Source organism: Mandrillus leucophaeus, unplaced genomic scaffold (genome assembly GCF_000951045.1).
Source record: "Mandrillus leucophaeus isolate KB7577 unplaced genomic scaffold, Mleu.le_1.0 Scaffold111, whole genome shotgun sequence".
Classification (NCBI taxonomy): domain Eukaryota; kingdom Metazoa; phylum Chordata; class Mammalia; order Primates; family Cercopithecidae; genus Mandrillus; species Mandrillus leucophaeus.
The window spans coordinates 15,384-30,572 of NW_012099321.1; positions in this window are offsets into that span (position 1 = coordinate 15,384).

The following is a 15,189-nucleotide window of genomic DNA, read 5'->3' on the forward strand; positions in this document are numbered from 1 at the left end:
CACTATCTGGTTTATCATCACTTAGCACAACTCTGATCTCGAAGGGTGCAGAATGACTTTGAAGTACTGGCATTCAAAGAAGGTTCATGTCACAGACCATAAAAGAAATGCATTCTCTCTTTGGTTGCATCATTCCCAAGTAGAAGAATAATTTAACTCACAAAGTAGCCTGCATGGACAGAGCCCCCAGGGTTCCACGTTATAATCAATAATATTCCCTTCAGCCAGTGAGTTGGTGCCTTTACAGGGTTGGCTGGTCCCCACTTCTTGTGGAGAAACAGATACAGGGTTCCGAGATGGAAAGCCTGGTTGACAGCCCTGGCTTCTCCTTGAGCAGCCTGCTGTCTGGGTCATCTAGAAAAGAGAAAGGGTCAGTGTGACCTCCAGTCAGACTTCCCAATGAATCTAGACCAGGGCTGCCTTGACACTTGGCACGCTCATAGAATCAACAAGAACAACAAAAAATCATACGGATGAATTTTAATTCCAAGAAATTTGACCATAAATCATATATTTGTCTGTTTCTTGATTAGAATGCATCTGAAGGCAATGCCAACTTGGCCCCAGTGAAAGAATGAGGAATGAGATGAAAAAAAAAAAGCAAATGCAGGCTCCAACACCAGAAGGAGATGCTCCTAAATGACAACCATCAACTTCTAGAACATCCCCCACCTAAGGGCACTGAGAGTTTCCTTCTAAGGGGCAGCTTCCCTTCAAGACTTCACTCTCTCTCACACCTTATACATCTGTGAGTAATTTATGCTTTGTTATCCTGTTTGGAATCCAAATGCATTATTCTAGAATGGACTGGAAGTCCTTCTGCCTGGGTCCTTGCAGAGATGTTTTTGAGGAAGGGTGGCAAGTCCAGGGCAGTGATCCATCTCCTACCCCCATCACGGGGGGAATAAGAACAAAATGCCTCAAGTAGGAGGTGGGGAGAGGACAAGAATGCCCCCAAGAGGGGTTGGCTTAGTTAGAGGTCCCCATTCCAAATGACCCAGAAACCCAGTGGATAGAGTGGAAACAGATTTAATGGGGCAGAAGATGATGAAAAGAGGAAACATGCAAGAGAGGAAGATGAAAGTCAGAAGCTAATGCCCATCAAACAGAAGACGGGAGGAAAAGGGATTTTCCTCACACCATCAATCCTGTCCAGAAGTGACTTACCCTTTCTTGGTCAGTTTATTGAATCCAAAAGGTGCTTACCCCAGCCAACAGCAGTCGCCCTCCCTTCTCTCACCTCTCCCCTCAAGTCCCTGCTGTTCTCCCCCTAACAGATGGTAGCACACACAAGCATTTTTTTTTTTTTTTTTTTTTTTTTTGCTTCTGATGCTAAGCATGATTTACAGGCTTGAGTTATTATTTATCATTATTCATTTTCTGTCAGCAGTGCATTGAAGGTTAATAGAAATGCCAGCATGCTCACTGATTTACTTAGTAAAATATTTGTTCCAAGGTTTAGGTCATATGATTGGTGTCTGAGTGAGTTTCAGGTTTATGCATTATGAAAAGCAAGATGACTTGACCTTCAGCCACCAACACTAGCACCATATATTACTTTAGTGAGTGACCTTCAGAGACCTAAGACGCAGTAGATGTATTCAACACATGTTAGCCTCCTCCATATTGCTGGCATTGTATACATACCAGCTGAGTTTATGCAATGTAAGCTGAGCCCTGGAGCCCATCTAATGAATGGGAGGCAGATGAGATGTAAACGTAGGCGAAACCAGATCCTCTTCTTAAGATAATAAACTGAATTTGTAGCCCAGCTGCACTGAGTGTCTGTATATACACAGGGAATAATCGCTTCGCCTTGCCTCCTGGGCTCCTTGCAGCTCGGCACAGAGAAGGATACGGACAAAAGTACAATTCTGAAGGAAATTCGTTTTAGATGAGCAATGAGTCAGGGCCCCAAGGGAAGAATGGACTTGGAAGGACCCACGATGCTAGCGTCATTGTAATGTGGTTGCAGGCTGGGCATGCCAGAGAAGGGAGATGGTGAAGAAGGGAGAGACATGAGCCTTGTCACTAGAAGCTTGGAGCCAGGTTAGCAGAAGAGATCTAACTGGCATTACGGTGACGTAGAAAATAAAAACTATGTTAAAAGCAATTAGTGGGTAATTAATTTCTAAAGGGCCAGTTCTAATTATTACTGTAGAGGTAATGCAGTATCACAGTGAAATGTGTTTAAGTCACAGGCCAAGATTTAGTGTGCATGAGTTTGAATCCCAGATCCACTATACAAGTTGACTTAACCTACTTAAGCCCGTGTTCTTATTAAAACAACAATAAGGTACCAACCTCTTGAGGCTGCTGAGAGGGTCCACTGAGATGACAAATGTAATGTGCCTAGCACATTACATTCACCAAATGTGCACCAGTTTTGTAAGTTCTGTGAATAAATGGCAAAGAGATTGCTGAGAACAGCTGGCCAGTCTTCATGTTTGAGAAGGGACTCGATCTGCCAGTGGCAAAAGAAATGTTGTTTGTTGGTGGAGAAAAATGAGCTCTGCAAGAACAGAAAGCCTGCAGGGTGTCAGAAATATGTTGCAACTCTGGGGTGAGAAACAAAGGTCAGAATGTTTAAGAGATGTACTTTTTGTTTTCTATTCCTAAACTGTGGTCTTTCCCTAAAGTTCTCCAAAGAGGTCACTAATGTTCCCTATCACCACCTATTACTTACTTTCAAACCCAGAAAAATTTCTTTGGGCCTTTAGAATTGCCTCAGTCATAGTTTTAGAACTCCATGATCAACTGATATTTTCCAAGGAGTCTTCCCAGTCACTTCCCCGATCCATCCCCTCCCCTCCTTGTTGTTGACACAGGCCATTACCAGCTGGACTTCCCACCCTACAGGTAACACATGTGATGTCTAAGCTCATTAACTTGGATATAAGTGACTGGGCCTACTTCAACTATTCATGGCAACAGAAGAGAGTAGGTGTTTTGTTCCTTAAATTACTGCCTTTGATATCTGCTGAGCAGAGAGTTTAATACTCCAGAACCACATTCACGTCTCCTGGAAGCAGCGTGACCCCTCTTTCCCACATGTTGTACACTAAGAGGATAGTCTATATTAGGCAAGTGTCAGGGAAGGTGGTTTAACAAGCAGTGGAAATATCTTAACCAGAAACTAAACAGAAGGCAGTTTTCTTCAAAGAAAGCAAATACTGGAAATGAATCCAGAGATTTACATCAGCGCAGAGTGGAAGGCTATATATACACACACACACACACACATATATATATAAAATTATATTATATAATATGTTATATATAGTTATAATATACGTTTATATATAAAATACATAAATAAAATATATAATTGTAACATATATTTATATGATATATATATATATGTACTTTTAAAAATAAGAGGATCTCTCTCTGTCACCGAGGTTGGAGTGCAGTGGCATGATCATAGCTCACTTATAACCTTGACCTCCTTGGCTCAAGTGATCCTCTTGCCTTAGCCTCCCAAGCAGCTGGAACTACAGGTGCATGCCACTAAACCCACCTGATTTTTTTATTATCTTGTAGAGATGATGTCTCATTATGTTGCTCAGCCTTGTCTGGAACTCCTGGACTCAAGTAATCCTCCCACCTCAGCCTCCGAAGTAGCTGGGACTACAGGTACACACCACCAGGCCTGGCTAGCTTTTCATCTTTTTTGTAGAAATGGGACATCACTATGTTGTGAAGGCTGGTCTCAAACTCCTGGACTCAAGAGAGGCTTCTTCATTGGCCTCCCAAAGTGCTGGGATTACAGGTGTAAGCCACTCTACCTGGACACAATATTTTATTTGAAATAAGAAAAATTTTCCCTCACTGGGAATGCTGCAGTTGAACTAGATCAAATCCATAAAGAGTAGAAGACTGCACACCAGTTATTCACTCACTCATTAATTCTAGATGTTAAATTTTCTAGGCGGGGGTGGGGGGGGGGAAGTTTCTCCTACATTCAAGGCATTCTTGAATATAGCCACACTTCGTAGTTTAGCCAAACTTCATAGCTAATAGCCAAACATTGTGGTTTAGCCAAACTCTTCTAGCAGCAAACCCCATGATACTGAAACTCTGTTCTTCACACTGATCATTTGTGATAGAATAACAGAGCTTTAGCACCAGACAGGTTCTGAAAGATCATTGAGTCTAATCCTCTCCCTTTGCCAATGAGAGTTCTGAAGCCCAGATTTGTTGATGTGTGATTGATAGCGTCAAAGACAGGCCTGAAACACAGATATCCTGGGTCCTAGAGGTGCTCTTTGCCCCTCTCCATATTTCTTCTGTTCCAGAAAACTCTTCTCCAAAACTGGCCCTAACAATGAGCTGATTATTGGGTTCCAGCTGCCCAGACTACAGGGCACCACTCTCAAAAGAACCACTTTTCCTCCCCTTGAACAAGGGTGGAAATGCCAAGAAACCCAGGGCATGTCAGAAATGTTGATGATAAAATACTACAATGTAATAACAAAGGCAACCTTCAGAGGAATAAGGAAACAAAACAATTTAAATTTATTTAAAATAATTTTCCCTTCTTCCTCCCATCTTCACCCTAGACTGTTCAACAAGCCCATCTGAATTCTGAGGGCATGTTCAATGTCCCACAATGGGGGCTGAGTGCTAGAAATGTCCTTTCATTTAATTTCCAGTACTAGCTAAATTATCTATTGCCACGATCTGTGATTGATTTAGTTTTTATTGCTCTTGGCTGTGACAATCTATAAGGACCCAGCTGATTTTCCCTTTTTGGGTTTTAGGCTTTATTGCTGTCATTTTAATGACAGATATTAAACACAGAGAATTCTCATCTGTATTTCCTCCAACAAGCTAAGCTATCTGCTGCATTTGAACGTGAAATGATCCCAGGAACTGTTACTTCCAAAGTCTCCATCCCCTATTTCATCCATACAACCATGCTAGGAATTTATGACAATTCTGAAGAAGAACACATATGTCTTCAGACTAATTTCATTATCATACTACCAAAAATATAGTAAATATCTAACACATACTTGAATGAGTTAATAAATGAAGACTTCGTTAACACTTTGGCAGGTGGAACTTTTCGTGAATCTGCCATTAATCTTCATTTCTAAATGCTAAGTGAGCACCTACTCTGTGTAAGGAAGTTGTGCCAGGTGTTTAGAAATTTAAAGATGCATATTATCATGCATTCCACAGACTTGCTATTTGTTGATAAAAACCACATGTGTACATTAAAAAATTAATATTGTAAAGTATGAAATGAGTTATTCTAAATAATAAGATTGCAAGTTTTCTAAGGATAGAAAAGAATGAGATATTCTCTTGAGTTGGTCAAGATAAAAGAAGTAGGAAGGGAAAGTAACTTATGGAATAAGTAACTAATGAAAAAGGGAACCATTTGATACTGAGTTAGGTCTTTTTCAGCTAAAAGAGACAGAAATCCAATCCAAGTTAACTTATTGGCTCACAGTGTTCAGACATTTCTGGGTTAAGTGCTGATATGACATCACAGGAATCTAAAACGTCTGCTCACTACAAGACCAGAGGAATGATCATTCCATTCTACGCCTACATCTGTACTTCATTTTATAGATTTTTCCAACTAAATCCTCCTTCTTTACTCTTTACACGTGGACACAGATTGTTTAGTATAAGAAATAAATAATTTCTGAATTTTCTTTTAGAGATGGCTTCTTAAGCCTTGAAAATATATGTTCAACTCAGGCTGAAACCCAAGAGCAGTGGCATAGTCAAGTCAAGTAAGAATTTGACTGAAAAACTGATTGAACATCCAGAAGTCAACTCTGCATTCTGTTTAACAATGATGGGCCAAAAAGGAGATTATTTTTCTTTGCTTTGCACACTTTCATGAGATGCATTGCTTGATGATCTCCTAGCTCTCATTCTTGGGTGCTACTCCTGATAAGATTTTCATTTGTTAATAAACACAGGAGTCACTCTAGGGTTTCCATTCAGAGAGCTGACTCTACCTGGGGAGAAAGAAATGTATTTCTGTTGACCATTATGAGATTATTTATGGAAGGTTATGGTGAGAAGAGTACCAGCTTAAAAAAAATAATGACTTCACAGAACTGGATTTTTGGCTAGTCAAGAAGTACAGAAACTACATGTAAGTAGTAATCAATATTTTTATTTAATGCAAGTATATGTGTAAGTATTATATGTTAGAACATAGAAAACGATAACTTTTCAAAATGTTTTTATTGATATTATTTAGTTTTTGTACAAAAACTTGAATGATGACATCGAAGGCATGAAGGCACACTTATCAAATTGAAGGATGACACAAAGCTTTGATGAAGGATCTGTATTCTTTCCTTTAGTCCTCAACACTCAAAATTCAGATGACAAACAATGTGCAGAAGGGTTTCAAAGCAGCAAAAAGGAAATGAGATATGCCTACCTTTCTACCCTTCCAAGAAAGTAGTTTTAAATTAGCCACCAGAAGTCTGAGCTTGCAGCAGCCCTAACAGGTAGAAATATTTGAATTTCCTTTGATAAGAATAAAGCTTGGCAATTTAAAAGAATTAAATTTAACCTGAAATTTTAGAGGTTGGTTTTCTGTGTGTGTGGTTTTTCTTTGTCCTGGAAAACTCTGTTTTCTTCATTCAGAGATAAAAGGCTCTTTGAACATCTGAAATTTCAAAGAGCTCAACTTAAATAAAATTAATTTATTCAACAAATGTTTTCTGAGTGGTTCCCATGTTCCATTCATTGTTCTAGGAGATATGATACACTGACCAACAACAATGGTGGAAATTTCTACTCTTTTGCAGCTTACAATCAAGTGAACTGAAGTGACCTTGGAACATAACAAGACATACCTTGGCATGCTCACCTCTACTAGCAAGGGAGTTCTGAGGAACAGACCTGGAAAGTGAAGATAATGAGAGAGATTCTGGCTGGTGTGGAGGTAGGAGTAAGATTTGGGGACTTCCTGAATTACACAGGAGAAACACACACACACACACACACACATACACACACACACACACACATCGAATAGTTTAGCAATACTAAATGTGCAATACTCTAGTATCTTAGACTCCCTTGCTTGGGGTTTTCTATTAACCTCTATGCAGAAATTCCACAGCCAGTATCACCAACCAAACCCACTTCTTAATGTTCCAATGAGAGAGAGCCTGAAATCGGCAGTAGTGTAGAGAGCCCATCTGTCCCACTGCAAAGGCCCTAGGAGGAAAAAGATCCCAAGAGAGGTTCGAGATGTCTCAAATGAATCCAAAATCCAATCAGATGACCTAGGACTGTCATCCAACTCAAGCAATAAAGAAACCAGTAATCGCAGATAACATGACTCCCTGCCAGGTGCTTTGTGCATTTTACACAGTATTTTCAACATGGGCTTTAAAGTCAGAAAATGAGTTGGAATTCCAGCTATGATCATTTTTAGTTTTGACTTCAGCAAGAATTTCAAACACAGTATCTTCTACTAGTATTATTATTGCTACCAACCTCCAACTGTTCCTTTTACTACTGTGATGACTGTCTCATTGAATGCTATATAATTCTTCCTAAAACCTTATGAAGTAGATATATATATCCATTATATCAAGAAAAGAAAATAAATAAATGAAAAGCAAAATTAAGTCTAGAATTATTAGTTTGTTTAAGGTTGTAGCAAGTAAGTAGTGGAACTAGAATTTGAATCTATGTTTGTTTGTCCAAAACCTATGTGCTGATCAAGTAACTCATAGTACCTATAGGGGTGGACAAGAATCCAGTTCATTTAGATCTAAGGAAAAGAGAGGCAGGAGGATGGCTTCCCAAGACCTTACACAGCAGAGAAAACTCTAAGCACAACAATGAGGACAAGGAGCATGACTCTGGAAACTATCTCAGACACTATCCAAAGAGACCACCCCAGCCCTAAAGGCTGCTCCTATGCCACATGCTCCTACTGTTGGCTTAACCACCAATCTTGCCTTGCCCCTTCCTCCTCAAGCAAAGTTTGGCTTGTAAAGATCATGGTTGGAGCATCTTCTCAGGGCTGCCATGGCGACCTACATCTCCAGTGCAGCCACATAGTCCAAGATGGTTACTGTTTAAAATATGCAGTCCTAGTCTTTTATGTCACTGAAATGTTTCAGAAATTCTGATGTTTCTGTGTCCAGAACAGTGTTAGGCTGACTCTCACAGCTAGAAATAGTTGAAAAAAATTGCGCTTATTTTTAATTTGGAAAATACAGTTGCTACAGTTGGACCCTTCTCTAGCTAAGCTGCATTGTTGCCCTCATCAGGCGAGGGAACTCAGAGCCCAGCATCCTGAGGCTGGGAATAGCCACACCCAGAAAGCTCCTTGGAGATCATGAATAATAACAACAAGGAGATCCTTCCTATCTGTATACTACTTGACACCAGAGCCTCTCAGGCTCCTTGTGAGGAGACTTAGTCCTTTACTGATGAGAAAGGGAATACCCAAAGGGGGGTAAGGGGGTTCCATATCTCATGGGCAAGTGCTTTCCCTGGGCTGGCACTGGTGGGTGGATGTGGGTTATTTTCTCCCATTTCTAAGTGAGGAAATTCAGGTTCAGAGAGTTGAAGTAATTTTCCCAGGGTCATCCAGTTTCCACATAGCTACCTGGATCAAAGGCTTCAAGTTCTTTCCATGGGTCCACACTGCCTTTCTCTCCCAGACTATGAGGCTCCATGACCCCATGCTAAACAACCCACATCAAGGGATGCGGGCCCTGAGCCCTCACTGCAAAGAAGTCAAATGCTTGGGTAGACCACAACGGGGGTCATGTTTGGGAGGATGTTTTTAAATCCAGACCATATTGAGGAGTTCCCATTCAAAAGATAAGAGTGTGGTTTCACTTACGAAAGCCCTCCCCTGTATCTGCAGCATCTGTGAGGAAGCAAAGATGAGAGTGGATCCACCCCACTTTAACACAAACATCTCTGGAGGTCTTGCCTTCAGAGAGTAGCCAGGGTTTCTCACTTAATCACTGTCATTCCCCCCATGCATAGAGATCTGAGACTTCAGCCTTATTTCTCTGGGGAAAATCAACCTCAAACACAGTTCCCCACTTGGGGCAAATGAACTTTTGCAATAGGAAAAAATTTTACCATTTTATGCAATTCTTCTGTGTGCTCAGTGCTTTTTAATTTTATCTTCATAGCAACTCTATGAAATAAGCACTTTCATTTTCTCATTTTATAAAAAGGAAAACTGAGGATCTAAGTTACCCAGCATCCCTTAGTAGGAAAGTGGCCAGTCTGGAATTCAAACACAGGTTCTTCTGGATCTACAGCATTGCATTTGAGCACCCCTGTATCTTTCAGAAGGGCTCCCTGGAGTAGGTTGCAGCTGCAGCCTAGGCATTATTGAACTTTCTGCAAACACTTGTTCCATTTCTATTTCGGACAGAGGGTGAGAGGATGTTGCCATAGCTTCAGCCCTTAGAGGGGTAGTTTGGGTTTGTAGGACTAGTGTTTGTATTCACCTACCTTCCTACTGCCTGACTGTCATTTGCTGGAGAACCAGGAAATATACCTGCTGTTACTGCTGTGGCATCACCCAGGTCAAGGAGAGGGTAGAATTGAGAGATGCCACCTTGTGCCCAGCCCACAGTGGAAAGGAAGAGGTGCTCTCTTGATGTTATAATTTATCATGCCCCACCACCTCCTCTGCCATCATACCTAGGCTATGGCATTCTGCAGGATCCAAGAGGAAGGAGTATAAGCCATAAAGACTCAGTTGGACACTTTCCCAAGTGATGAGCAGAACCCAAATGGGACCAAGGAACCGCACGGCACCAGGAGCCCAGTCAAACTCCCTCAAATGCAAAGACCCTTTGTTCTCTTGAAAACTTGCCTTTGTTGGTGAGGTTGCTATTGTTGTGGTCTGGGTAGGGGTGGGGGGAGGAAAATGCCGACATCTCCAGTTTTTAATATGGTAAATGTCAGTGTTTATGCCTGCACGGGACTGGCCTAATTATCCCGTGTCCTCTAAAATCTTCCGCTGTAATTACCACTCACCGCAGTGACACCTACTGCTACAGGGAGAGCCGTCAGCGGCAGGAGCTCAGAGCCAGAGCACACTCAGCAAACTGCAAGCGACACCGGCAGCTGTTTCTGGTTTCAAAACGGTGGGAGCTTCATCAGCCATTTTCCCTGGTCCCTCTGGAGTAAATGCCACCATGGTTGAAAAGTTGGAAATGTTTGTCAGGCCTGGAACAAAGCTGTGAATGAATACTATAGTAATTTGCTTTCCCACAATCCCCTCCTTTCTCTAAACCAGCCACAGAGGCAACTGATGGGTTAGAGCAACAACAGCAAAAAAAAAAAAAAAAAAAAACGAAAGAGAGCGAGACTATTAGCACCAGTGGTATCTGGTATGTCATTGCTATTATGGGTATAATAGCCTTTGCGTTATCTACATATGTACTGTAATGTACTGAGAACTAGCTGAAGAGTTGAGACAGCTCAAGAGAATAGCTTTTTAGTAAAACGCTGTGTTAAAGAGACTGATCCTCCTTTGGAAAAAAGAATGCCCATTAGCACACATGGGCAGTATTGAACTGTGGTTGCAGTGTAGAGGGAATAGTTGGCCTGGCTTCTATGCCTGCAACTGTACAGAAGGAGGAGGGAAACAAGAAGAGGAAGAAGAAGGAGAAGGGGAAAAAAAAAATCAATAAATTCAGTGTAAGCAAAGTCACAGCAACCTTTAAAATAATAAGACAAATCCATTTATTTCACAAATGTCTTCATTTCCAAATGCCATTGTTTGGGGCACTCTGCTGTCATTGTCCATGACATTTTCAAAAACTTGGCTCTTAATCATTTAGGTGTAGCTGGAGTTCTTCTGCAACAGCCAAGTTAAAAGATTATGCATTCACCCCACTGCTCTGGCAGGGAAGATCGACTTTAACAGCCTTGTCCTGTGGGGCGAAGGAGGGAGGCTGGTGGTGGGGGAAGAGACTTGGAGAAAGACAAGGCTTAAATATGGACAGAAAAGCTCAGCTGTATTGCTGTATACAATGAAAAGTAATTACAGAGAAAAATGAAAGCTGTTTCTTGCTGTTAGCAGGAAGAATAAGAGAATTCTGTACCTTTTTAAAGCTCTGAGTCCATTTTGATGTAATTGGTTCTGGAATTATTTATGACATTAATTGCTGCGCTATCGACTGCCTGTCAGTGGCCCTGGCAGTTAGTCCATCTTTCTTAGCAGAGACAGCCTGCTCAGCCCAAACTAGACTGACAAGCTAATTATACCCATCTTCCCCTTCAATGACAAATGCTGCTCATCGGAAACCTTTCTAGAAATAAGCTCTCATTCTTTTCACTTTTTCCTGAGCCAGACATAACGGATATCTCAAGGTGCAGATCACAGCTAAAACTCAGCTCACAGGGCTATTAGCTCTGAACATCTCACTTGAGCCAAAAAACCTAAGTATCTTATGTTATCAAACTGTATGTCATTCCCTGATGCTAGTTTTCAGGGATGAGCAGGGGCCTGGCCTGTCAGTCAGAACAGGGCAGAGGGAGCCAAGCTGACAGAATTAGCCAAGCTCTTCTTAACTGTCCACGGACCTGACTCAGGTGATGATAAGGAGGCTGGGGAAATGCCTTCTGCGCTTTGCACAACTGCTGATATTGGGGGCATTTGGGAGATGCTCGGTGCAGGGCCCATTTTGGGGAGGCCAAGTGGGGAGCTCCTCTGTCCACCATGCAGCTTTATCCAAAGGCTCCCTGGTGATTGAATTGTACAAATGATTCCTGTGTTTAAGGCTTTCATTGCATGAAACCTTAGTAGATCATTTTGTGGGCATGACATGCCATCAAGCATTGCTTTGTAAAGCAGGTATCCCTGTATGTGGGACAATAGAAAGAGGCACATGAGAAGAAACGATGCGATTCTCTTGTTGGAGAAGCTTGCAGGCTAGTTTGGATGACAAGGCATGCACATAAACAGATGTGTACAAGAATGATGTAAAGTGGCTGAGCGTGTGGCTCACGCCTGTAATACCAACACTTTGGGAGGCCGAGGTGGGCAGATCATGAGGTGAGGAGATCGAGACCATCCTGGCTAACATGGTGAAACCTGTCTCTACTAAAAATCCAAAAATTTAGCTGGGTGTGGTGGCACGCACCTGTAGTCCCAGCCACTCCACAGGCTGAGGCAGGAGAATCACTTGAACCCGGAGGTGGAGGCTGCAGTGAGCTGAGATCGCACCACTGCACTCCAGCCTGGGGGACAGACAGAGCGAGACTCCATATCAAAAAAAAAAAAAAAAAAAGATGGAAAGCATAACAAAAAGAAACAACTCTCCTTAAAAATACCACCTAGTTTATATATCTACCATAGATTTCTTGTTTCCTTTTTGCACTGTTTTGTGTTTTCCAAAGTAGGTCAGCAAAATCCTTTTTCTTCAAATGATAAAGGTACCTTAGAAAAGAAAGGCTCACTTGTGCCTGTTACCCAATTGGGAGAAAAGTCAGGAGGCCAGAATTCAAGTCCCCTACCTGGCTTTTGGCAATATACAAACTCTCAAAATCCAAATCTGTAACATGAATTTAGTAACCTCATCCTGCCTCCCATACGATATTTGGTAGGAATCAATTTAGAAAAAATTATAAAAACACAGAATAAAGAAGAAATATGCCATCCAGCTGCAAAGTGTAGTGATAAGAACAAGGGCAAAATGTAGCTTTGGATCAGTAAGGTTATTGGATGCAGCTTGCTTTGAGAATGCTCTTGGCCTTTGAGATTGTGAGGTCACCAGGGCAGTGTTAGTGCATCAGAATTTTTCACATAATTTAACTATTTTTATTTATGATTGCAAGGGATACTTATGGATGCTGAGAAAACAAGAGGTGGACTGTGATGGATTTGCATTGTAGCCACTTAGTTTAAATGGAACTGCATTTCCCACAATACCCTTCTCTGAATACTTTCAACTTGATGTAACACCCAAGAGACATTTATGTGAGATCTGGAAGGCGGAAATAGAGGTGTGGCCTGATTGCTTTACTCTCAGTAGGTGAATGGAAGCAGCTTCTGCGTAATTATGGTTATCTTCTGGCTCTTCTTCTTGGCACAGGACAGCAGGCAGGCTCAAGCCTCCCCCAGCTCCTGCTGAATCTTCTGCTTCAGCTTTTCCTATGCCTGGCCTGGGAGCCAACAGAACAAATGGGACGAGCTTCTCCTCAAAGGTAAGACTGTAGGAGGTGAGAAACCAACATGGATGCCAGCTGGCCCTCCGGAGTTCCAGCCCAGCCTTGGAGGTCCTGGCTGGTCCTTGTTTCCCCTACTTTGGATCTGTCTTTCTTGCCTTGCTCTCTGCTATGGACTTCAGGCCTCAGTGCCAGTATATATTTATTTTTATATCTATAAAGTCTCCTAGTGGCTCTGCTTCTCTGATCAAACGTTGACTGAATCAGGTCCCTAGGGCAATATTAAGTGCCTCCAGATTACTTATTGTCCAGAGGTTCCAGTAAAGGAATCTCTACCCCAGCATGTGGGAGAGGGAGACAGCCACTATGTGCAAAATGACATGGGCATGAGCATGCCCCGCGAGAGTCGATTTTCATGTTAGTGTAAGGCAAATGACGCAAGAAAAACTGTGTAAAATGTCAGCTCTATCTTTACAATCCTAAATACCTAGACACCATCTAATATTTTCTCCATAACACCAAACACTGTATAGCTAGGAAATGAAGTGTATTTTCATGCAGATGACTGATACTGCAAAAATGTAAGTTTCTTCTCCAGTGCATAACACAGTGAAACTTGTTCTACAAAGGAGTATAGCTAGGATAACCAGCTATCTCAGTTTTCTCAAGATTGAGGGATTTCATGGGACATGGGATGGGATCTTCATCGTAAACACCGGTACAGTCCTGGATACATTGGTACGATTGATTACCCCATGTGTAAAACAATTTTTCTGCCATAAAAATTTTAGCAAGCTCAGCATGATATGTTTTTAATCTCTCTGAATCTGTTTCCTCACCTCTAAAATAGTTTTTCTGAGGGTAAATTGTTTTAATATGTATAAGATACCACAGTTCTTGAAAAATAGCAAACACCAAATATATAGCTATTAATCATTAGTAAATACTATTATCAGAAAAGGTAACACATGGATATGTTAAAATATAACAATAAATCCATATGTGATGTACCAAGCATCATGTGATGCAGAAAATATTACTCTCAGGGTCTATGGGGAGAAACAACATAGTGGGTGGGAGATGCTTGTGTTAATTCATTCAACAGAAGCACCACTCTGTGATAGGCATCACACAAAGCACCAGGTTTAATTTGGTGAACCAAGTAGACATTAGTTCCTACCTTCAGGGTGTTTTCAATCTACTGTGAGAGTCAGACATAAACAAAACACAGGCAAAAAAATAAAAAAGAGTATTACGGAAGAAAACATTTGTGCACCCTCAGAGAAAATTTAGGGGCAGATGTAATTTAGATGGAGTGATCAGAGAGAAGTTCTCTGATAAAGTGTCATTGAGAATGACACCTGAATGCTGGGTAGCAGTCAGCCAGGCACAGGATAGGAGAAAGAGCAACCCCATGAAGGGGAAAGAATAGGGTTCAGAGAATATATCTTGGAAGAGGCGAGGGCCTTGAATTAGGTCTTGAAGAACCAGTGAGGTTCCAGTGGACACAGAATTAATGCCTATCATTGGCCTTTGAATTCCTTCATCATATTGGGAAATTATTTCAGTCTCTGGACCTCAGTTTTATCTTCCATGAAATAATCAGTTTCAACTAAGTGATGCTATGGAGGAATTACGTTGATAGGATTGAATATGCTGAAGAAAATAAACAGAAGAATCAAAAGCTGCTTGTCATTAACCATGACTACACACAACTATCCCACAGGAACTGGCAGGAAAGCCCTGGTTACTGTGTTTGCTGCAGGCACCGCCCATTTACTGAAAAGGCTAAGATGTCCTGAAGACTTGACTAGATGCTGGGGGTGCCAATTAGGACTCCCGGGAGTATGTTTGATGCCTTTTTAGAGGAATTTGTGCTTCTTATTTTCAGTGAATCATTTCAGTGTGTCAGAGAAAAGGAGTTTCCCTTTATCAAGTCCCTTCCCCACTAGAAGGAAGGGGATAACTGAATAGCTAAGCCGTGGACACTTCACACACACACACACACACACACACACACACACACACACACACACACAC